The sequence below is a fragment of the Acinonyx jubatus genome, chromosome B4, assembly GCF_027475565.1.
Source record: "Acinonyx jubatus isolate Ajub_Pintada_27869175 chromosome B4, VMU_Ajub_asm_v1.0, whole genome shotgun sequence".
In the NCBI taxonomy this organism is placed as follows: Eukaryota; Metazoa; Chordata; class Mammalia; order Carnivora; family Felidae; genus Acinonyx; species Acinonyx jubatus.
In genome coordinates this window covers 126159771-126170164 of record NC_069387.1, presented here as the reverse complement: position 1 = coordinate 126170164, position 10394 = coordinate 126159771, and positions in this window count along the sequence as shown.

Below are 10394 nucleotides of genomic sequence, written 5' to 3'. Positions count from 1 at the left end.
TCTTTCTTGCCGTCTCTCTTGCCCACTAGGAATCTAGCCAGCCTGAGGAGGAGGGAATAGTATATTCCTGCTTCAATTACTGACAGCCTCATCATCTCCATAGCCCACCTCAGGCTGAGATACCATCTGTTCTCTCCATTATAGCCTCGTGATATTAAAGAATGCTCAGGATCAGAAGAAAATTTGATTACTTCCTTGGGACTTGGTTCTTGGAAACCATCTCAGGATGGTCAAGGACAGTCAGTGGTATAAGGAAGACCAGCAAAAGAACAAGTGAACTTGTTTGGGAGGGGTGAGAGAATGGGGACTCAAGAGTTCTATTTCAGACATGTTAAATTTTCACTCCCAATCAACACTCATGGCGAGATGTCAAGTAGCGTTTCAGATATGCAAATCAGGAATTCAAAGGAGATGTCTGAAATGGTGAACTGATGTTATAAATTGAGAAATCATTATCACACAGAGGTAAGTAGAATGTTGGAGTTACCATACATTTCCAGGGGAGTGTAGAGACAGAAAAGTAACAAACCCAAAGGAAGGCCTCCAGGAGAGAGGCACTGAAGGATTAAGATTTAGATGGATGAAGAAAGAAGAGATGCCCCCAGGTAGGTTCAGGATTATGAGCAGAAACACTACAGGACAAATATAATGTCTTGTTTGGCAGCTAGTGAAGATACTACTAACTGGGTTTTCAAACAGTAGCCCATGGAACCCCTGGGTTCCCCAAACCCTTCAGGACTGTTACTTGGGGCCAAAAGGAAGTCCAGCCATGTGCATCTCAAATCTCCCATCTCTCCCTCAACCATAACAGCTCCTTTAGAGTCTCTTTTATATTCTTTAAGTTAATGTTTTCTGCAAAGACAGAACTTTAATGCCTTTTGAAGAAGTTGGTTTTGTGATAGACTCACAGGTCCTAGAGTCCCAAGAAATACCTTAAAATCTAGACTCTGGTCCTTAGATGCTATATGACCTCAATCAGTTTTCCTCTGGTATAAAAAGAGGCTACTAGCACTTGTAACTTGTGAGTTTATTGAAAGAATTACATAAGAAAATGTATATAAAGTACCTAATGGAGTACCTGACACTTAGTAGGTCCTCCACCCTTATTGATTTCCTTCCATTTTCGAGGGAGTGCTGACCTAGGAGAATTCATTCCAGACACACCGTTCTCCAGGGTTCTCCAGCATTGCTAGCCTGATCCAAATGCGTTTTCATCTCTTGGAGAGTTTCTGCTCTCTTACCCTCAACCTCAGCAACCCTGGCGTGTGCGCACACGTGCACACACACACACACACACACACACACACACACACCCTCTGTTTTATTTCCTTCTGGTTCCTGGAGTGTTAAGTCTCCGCCTTATTTCAGCCTCCCCCATGCAGACTCCCTCCTACTCTCACAAATTCCCAAAGGTCAACTGTGATGGATCAAGGCTTCCCCAGGACCCAGTGGGCTCCCTGGCACCAGACAAAGCCACCAGAGTCCCCTCTGGAAACCTGTCCCTCTTAGGAGGCAGGTTTGGATGGGAGGCTTCCAGCATTCATCAGCTCACTTCACACCTGTGAAGGCCAGCGCTGAAGGTGCCCAGAGAGGAAGCCAGGGCCTGGAGAATGAAAGAGAGACATTTTGAAGACTTAGTAGAAAAGCTATAAACTGCTGCTTTCTTCTCCTGGACAGACCGTATTTTCCAAAGATGGCTGCAACATTCTCTCCCATCCCACATGCTCTTCTACAAAGTAACCTGACCCTCCTCCCTGAGATATGGGCTCTAATTCTCCTGCCCTTGAAATCTGAACTGATCTCGTGATTTGCTCATACCCAGTAGAAGGCCGCTGAAATGGATTCTCTGACCTCCAAGACTGGGTCAGAAAAGTACAGGTACCTCCCACCTGACTTGCATGGACTGCTCACTCTGGGCACACTCCCTCCTGGGAATCAGGCCCCATGCTGGGAGAAGGCTGAGCCACATGGAGACACTGCCTACCCATCATGCTCTGGGTGAGTCATCCCAGACCAGGTAGCAGGCAATATCTCTAAATGCTCCCAGCCTCAGACATCTGAGCCACCACCAGCATTTTCATTCTCCCCAAGTGAATCCCCAATATTATGGAACGGAGACAAACTATTGCCTTTGCTCCCTGTCTGAATTCTTGACCCTCATAATCTGTGACCTGAACAAAATGCCCATCACTCAGTTTTTACATCACTCAATGTGGGCTGGTTTATTATACAGCATTAGTGAAGGGAACACAACCCCAAAACATACAAGTAAGCACACACACACACACATGCACGTGCTCACCCATGCTTAAAGAAGAAAGAACAACTCACTATCTCTATCTCCCTGTCAGGTGACAGGAAGGTACAGCTCTAGGCTCCCAAAGACCCTTCCCGCTCTGACATTCTGCTTCTGGGACCTACTGGGACTTTCCCTCCCTTCCCTGTTCTCTTCTGTTCAAGACTTGTCTGAAATCCTCAGCTTCTCTGAGGTATCCATGACTGAAGACTCCCCAGTTATAGTTGCATTTTTATTTTATTTTATTAACATTTATTTTTGAGAGAGAGAGAGAGAGAGAGAGAGAGAGAACATGAGTGGGGCAGGGACAGAGAGAGAGAGAGAGAGAGAGAGAGAGAATCCCAAGCAGGCTGTCAGCACAGAGCCGGATGCAGAGCTCGATCCCACAAACTGTGAGATCATGACTTGAACTGAAATTAAGAGTTGGTGACTTAACCAATTGAGCACCCAGGCGCCCGTATAGTTGCATTTTACACAGTGTGAAAGCCTCCAGCGAAAGGAATCAAGCTTTGATGGTGGGATTTCAGAGCCAGAAGCTATTTTTTTTTTTTTAGGGGATGGGGGAAAGTGGTTATCCTAAGTCTTGAAATTATGAAAGTATTTGTATATCATTGTTCCATAACGCATTATTTATACACAGTAACTGTTAATACATAAAGTGTAACCTCAAGCTAGTGCTGTGTGCTGAGCATCCTTCTAGGCACAGAACATGTTTTCTCCCGTTAGCCCCTCACAACGGGAGATCGAGTGTGCTACCTGTTAGGGAACACAAGGACACCTGCCACGGGGGGAGATCAACATACCCGAGAATTCTACACTAAATGTGGGTCTGTCCAGCCCAGGGGTTTTCAAAGCTTGCTGCAGTGAGACACATCTTATGCTTGGAATCATGGTGTTCCTCTGATAAAACAGAATGATGTTAATGTCTTCGTTTGCAGAGGAAGTATATTAATAAGAGGATTTTCTATTTTCCTCCCATAATTTCTTTTTTAATCTTTGGCATTCACCGCCGCTTGCTGACTAGGAAAACCAGTTCTAGCTCAAAGAAGAGGAAGATATTGGAGTAATTAAGAGAATGGGCTTTGGAGTTAGAAAAAAAATGAAGAGGGACACTTGGGTGGCTCAGTCGGTTAAGCATCCGACTTTGGCTCAGGTCATGATCTCACAGCTCATAGGTTCGAGCCCTGCGTCTGGCTCTGTGCTGACAGCTCAGAGCCTGGAGCCTGCTTCAGATTCTGTGTCTCCCTCTCTCTCTCTCTGCCCCTCCCCTGTTCACGCTCTGTCTCTCTGTCTCTCAAAAATAATAAATCAAAATTAAAAAAAAAAAAGAAAATGAAGAAAATAAAGCAGTCACATATTGCCATGTGACCTTGGCATGGTCACTGTTCTCATATTTAGTCCTGTCATCTGTTACAGTGATCATGATAGTTTCTCCCTCATAGAGTTGTGTTGGGATTAAAGGACATTATGTATTAGGTACAGTGCCTGGCACATGTAAAGGCCTAATACAGATTCACTGCTTTTATTTACCAACCATTCCTGTATCATTGCAGGCAAATTCAAGATAGAAGGTGATTTTCAAGGTGATTTTGGCCCGCTAGAAAAAGTCTCAGGAATAAGGGAAGGTATGTGTGTACATGCATGCACATCTGACTTACAAATTAGATAATGTCTTATAATAAAAATGTCCAGATTAATTGTTGAATTTTCCATACTTCTGATACAAAAATGCTGAAGCAGGAAATGCATGGCCATTGGAGCAGAACAGAAATAGATTCTAATCCCAGATTAGTTACTTATCTTCTCTGAATCTTGGTACAGACACGACGTATTAAGTGCTCAATAAATATTTGCATCACCAAATTCTAAAAATTACTATACTAATATCTACCTTTTTCTTGTTTAGGATTAAGTGAGATATTAAATAAAAGTGCCTAGCTCACAGTCACTAGTTGGCAAATGTTCATGTTCTTTATCCTCCAACTATGTTTTAAGTGCCTGGCATATTTTATTAAGGAACTCCAAATTTGATCAGTTCTTTTCATTCTGATGAATTTTAATTCCTTTATCATGCAGATAACGACGTTTTAGCTACTGAGATAGTTTTACTGAATATACTCTATTCATTCTGGAGATTAATAACCATAGGCTCTATGGATAAAGGAATGGTGCTTCTCAGAGCAACTCAAGAAGCTGTATACGTATTAATCCTCATCCTTGTGAAGAAAGTAGGAAACACCTCATTTTTCACTAGCTTAAGAGATAGCTGAGTTTGCGTTTATCATGAACACACACACACACACACACACACACACACACACGCACACCTTGAATACAGTGTCTCTTTATAACCATGAAGTCTGAGATGGTCATGGAATCATTAGACTCCCTTCCTCTGGAGATAAATTTAGATCTCTGCGACTTCCTGAAAGCAGATCATTTGTTTCATCTTTAAAATTAAGGAGTAGTGGGGGAAAGTTCCGGTGATTCTTTTTTAATGCTCAGCAATTTCTAGTCTTCCACTTAGAAGCAACTAAATTCACATCATGTGACTCACCTTCCTGCCATAAGTCTGGTGATCAATTTAAAAGCTCCAGTCTGCCAGCCATTTCCTAGGTAACCAACCCCAAGTGACTGTAATGGACAGCCCATGACAGACAGAAACCAGCAAGAGAAAGGAAAAACTTGTCAGTTTGTACTTTTTTCTCAATACGTTTAAATAATTAAAAACGCCATCAAGAAACTAATCCATAGACACAATGGTATATAAAATATGCTTGCATAGTGCTTTGCTAGCATCATTGATTTCACTCGAGAAGGGAAAGAACCTTTTACTCAAGACTTTGCTTGTCCCCAAAGGAGTTTCTTCCAACCCTTGAAATGAAGTTAGTTATCAGGTCAAATCTTGTGGAGTGGATGAGTGACAAAAGAGCTAAGTATTTACAGCATGACCTCGAAGTTTCCTTTCAATCTGGAACTATCATAAACGGACTCCTGCTGGAACACACATTGGATTACATATAGTGAATCAAGAAGCAAATCTTTCTCTCCTGGCCCAGCCTTTAGGTGATGGCAGACCTGTGGCCATCTTGACTGTCAAGATGCCCTGAGCCACAACCAGCTAAGCCATTCCTGGGGACCCTAACCCTTAGACTACGTGTGATGATAAATTTGTTGCTCTAAGTTGCTAAATTTGGAGTAATTTGTTACACAGCAATAGACATATTCTTAAGTGAAAAAGCAACTGGCACACACCATGAGGCACACTATGATTATTTTCGTTTGTTTGTTTAAAGCATACCTAGGCATATGTAGAAAAAAAAAGCACAGATATTGCTACCTCTAGGTGGAGAGATTATTTGCATTTTTCCTTCCAACGTCTCTTTATTTTCCTCACTCTCCACAATGAATCTCTTGTTTCTGTAATAAAAAACAATTGAAGTTAAAAATTTTTTAGTAATTCAACGAAGCTTAAAGGTTAAAGCATATCCATTTGGGAGTCAGTCCTCAGTGGATCCTGGATGCAACCTATATCAGCGCATGACCTTTGGAGAAGATACATAATCTTTCTGAGCCCCTATTTTTTCATTTGTAAAATGTTGGTAATGAAAATAATTGTATCTCATTGGGTTTGGGGGACGCTTCAATCAGGTAATGCAGGCCAAGCACGTAGCACAACGCTGGTCACATTGTAAGCATTTAATAAAGGTTAGAAATAAATTTAGAAAGAATCACCTTCCTATATGTAAGTAGTTTCTGAGTGTCAGGCAGCAGGTTAAGGTAATTAAACACAGAAAATACCAGGGCAATAAAGAATTAAATGGCTCTTAAGTTGAAAGAAAGAAAACCATTAACTCTGGAATAGCAGCAGCAGCATTGTAAAAGGCAAACAAATATTGAGCACCCTCCCTGTACAAAACAGAGCAGTGGATGGGAAGAACATGGGTTTTAGAAGCAGAAGGAAGTACGTTCAAATCCTGTCTCTTCCTTATTAGCTCTGTGATGGTTGAAACACAGCCTGCCCTCTTATCTTCAAAATGTTCGAGTCCATTGGGGCCATGGTTGCAATTGACATAAATGGACTGGGCAAACTTACCCCGCCCCCCCCCCCCCAAAAAAAACACAAGTCATTGGAAGCATTCGGGTCTTCTACAGCCAATGAGACTAGAAGACCAATTTGGAACACTGGTAAGTTTGGGAAGGTTCCAGGTGACTGGGCAGAAACCACAGCAAGACCATGCAGCAGCAAGAAGGTGGTTAGTGACCATTAAAGCTGCTGGCATGAATATGACCTCCAACTGGCCCCATGTCCTTACATTGATCATTGGCTCAAGATTCAACGTCTTCATTTGTGACTGCCACGTCACTCCCATGTTGTTGTTGGCTCTGCCAGGATGGAAGAGATCTCTTCAGCCTCCATCACTGCAGGGGTTGCTGTGTCCACCATGACCATGCATGTTGGGCTATTTCAGGAAAGGGAAACTGGGTACCAGAATGCCAAAAGCCCACCCTCATAGGGATAATGATACAAAATACTGCAAGCTCATTATGAGGATGAGGCACTAAGTAGACTTTAACATGCATATCACAATGCCTAGCACATAATTGGTTCTCAAAAACTGGAAGCTATTATTATTAGACAATCAAAATCTAGCCTCTGGAACAGAGCAAAATTTAACTGGCCACCAATTCTGTGCCTGGCTCCATGCTGGGCTGAGGCTAGACCAGTTATAATATTGTGTAATATAGTGTTACATTGGCTTATAATGAGATTACAGGCCAATGGGACAGCAGAGAAATAAAAAACAATAATAGAAATCTGAAATCACCACGATGAGGATCAGATGCTCTAGGAAGGAGTAAAGTGTTCTGATTCTCAGAGGAGGGAACTATTCATTCTGTCTTGGGTGGCTGGAGAATGTGGAAAGAGAATGTGGTCACTGGAATGGTGGCATTTGAGCCTGGAAGACATTCTCCTCTCATCTATCCTGATCCTGCACATTCTTCAAGGTGCTTCTTCAAATAAGACAGCCTTGCTTCTCAATCCAAAATACAGATTGAGGAATTTGAATAGAGAAAAGTTTGGAATGAAACCTTCCAGGTGAGCAAGGGGTTGCCAGTCAAAGGTATTCTTTTTTTTTTTTTTTTCCTTCATTACCTTCCATTGTCATCCCTACATCATGCCCAGGGGATACTTCTCCTTCTTAATTAATGGTCTGATTCAAAGCAAAGGTTTTTCTCTTATTTATTCATTTGTCATTTCAATAGATGGCCAACACTTATTGAGGAGGTAACCCATGCAGTAATTTCCTGTGTTGAAGCACCTGGGTTATAAAATCAAGCAGATCTGGTACAGAGCCTACTTATTCCCTTACTCTCCAGGTAACCTTGGACAAGGAACTCACTGGAACTGTTTACGCATGTGTAAACCAGGATGAACATGGAAAACATGATTCTCAGAGCTGTGACACCACATGGGTACACCCTTGCAGGGTGATAGATGTCCAGTAAATGTTAGCTATGTTGTTACCATAGGTAGGATGTGTGTTAGCTATGCTACTATTCAAAGTGGATTGTGCATCATTAGCCAAGAGAAGACAGGCTGGAATTTTCAAAAGCCTTTGTTAAATACTAGCAGAGACGGGAAGGAAATAAAGAAAATTCAAAAAATACAATAGTTTGACATAATCGAGGACAGCTTTCTGACTCTTGACTACCTATTCTGTTACTGTTTATTCATGTCTACAATGGTGGCCAGCCCCAGGAAGGTGCTCTACAGCTTTTAGCGAATTATTTGATTGATAATGTATGCTTACTCAGTGAGGGTTAGCCCGGGACTGTTACCTTCGACAACTCCAGGGGGTACCATTTACATATGACACACGTAGATGACATCCTGCTTTAGCACAGTGGCTCTCAAGTTTAGCTGGACTTTAGAATTACTTGGAAACCTTTCGAAAAATATTGATGCCTGGGTCTCACCCCTAGAAATTCAGGTTTCATTGGTACAGGGTGTGGTCTGGGCATCAGGATTTTCTAAAGCTTCCAGGGATCTTCTAAAGCTTCCACATGCAGCAAAGTGTGAGGACCAATTCTCCAAGTATTTTGTGTGAGTTTTGACCTCTGGATTGGGTGGCAGGGTCGTCTTGTTATTAATGGCTCAAAATGCCGAGTTCTCTAAGATGTACAGTGAGAGGCGAAAACAGCAGGTCTGCCTGCAGGGGTAATTTATTATGGTGGGAGAGTGCAGGATTGCAAACAGGTATGCCTGGATTGAAGTGTAGGCCACAGCTTATTACTAAATTGTGTAACCTTAAGCAGCTTGCATTGGTGGGGAGTGTCTTAAAAATTCAGGGAACTGTGACACAGAGTGCCTGGCGGAGGGTTGGCCCTGAATAACGGCTGGTTGTAACTAAGGTTTCTCTGACTGTTCAGAGCCGATCACTTCTGCACCCTTCCCTCATGTTCAAGCAAAGCGAGAATTGGCAAAGTACAACCAGTGGATCCAAAAGATTTGCCCACCTGTGTTTTTAAATAAAGTTTTATTAGAACACAGGCATGCTCATTCCTTTAACGGCTACGGCTGCTTTCACACTTCAACAGCTGAAGAGACTCTTATGACCTGCAAGGCCTAAAATAGTTACCATCTGGCCCTTTACAGAAAAAGTTTGCCTGTCCCTGGTCTAATCACCAATGAAAGACATTTTCTGTGCTGTTTATGATAATGAGGATCTATTGTTATTTGAAACCCCCCTCCCCCACATTGTGATTTAGGTTCTTGGAAGCCAGGCCAGCTCCTGTCATTTTTCTCTGATGATTCTATTTCATATTCACTTCTTGCTTGCCAAAGAACTTTGATGTGTGAGCTGTCATTTCCCACAGAGTCTAGCATAGTGTTGAGCAAACAGAAGACACTTGAAAAATATTTGACTGATTGATTGCCTTTCTCTGATTTATTTCAAGCTTGAGCAATTGGGCCAATGGTTATTTTTGTCACTGACGTGATAGGTCACGAAGACCATCACAAATCCCTATATCAAATGGGGACGGGATATTTCAAACCATTGTATGAAATGGCTTTTTTATAACATTTCTGATCATCACTAGTTTTTATCCATTCCTTTATAAGCATTATGTGATTCTTCCCACAAGAGACGGTGCTGTTTCTGTAGAAAAGAATAACGTTTGGGCTTGAGCTAAAACCCCAGCCTGGCCAGTTCCTAGCTTTGAGGCCTCGACCATGTGGCTCATGATTCTGCATCATTTAGAACCTAGGCAAGTCAGGTTGTCTCTTCTCTTGGTCTCTGTCCTCTACCAGTTCCTGGGAAATCATGTTGGTGAATTGTCTTTTACAACTGTAGACAAGGGCACAGACCAATCTAAAGTCAGGTTAGTCTGCTGAGAAAAACGGCGATGAGAAGCAAATGTTCAAGGCATAGATAAGAGATGTCGTGAAATGCACACGCCTATCTGTGAGACTCTGGAGTGATGTGACATTTCTTGTCATTGATTTGATCTGCTTCCAGCTCTTCTATGTAATAAGTGGCAGGACATTCAATACGATTAACTATTCTATTTCTAAACAATGTAGAGTTCATTTTAATGATGTTTTCCACTTATTTTGTGCTTGTTGTCATACCAAGAAGACCACTTTTTTTTTAATAATTGAATTTACCAAGGAGATTGCATTACAAAAACAAGCTGAGCATGGCCCAGTTACTTAACACTGTGGCTTAATGTGAACCTGATGTTGACGTTTTTAATGGGAGACTTATGTAATTATTTTGAGTTAACTCTGTCTTTATTCCAGATATTGGATGGTCCTTTGTCGGGATTTTGTATGTATCGGATGCTTTTGTCTGGGATAATTTATGAGGGCCTCTGAAAGAGATTATGTAGCTGGAAAACAAGACCAAGAGTGGAAGAGATATTTTTCAACTCTACAAGAAAATGGCATGGTCGCTAATGGTCTACCCACCATTGCAGGTAAGCCAAGGCACGAATTATCTTCCCCACAGTCATATATTTTGTAGCAAAATGGATTTTTAAATTTATATTTGAATATGGAAAGGTCTTATGTTATGGGAATTTGCTTCAA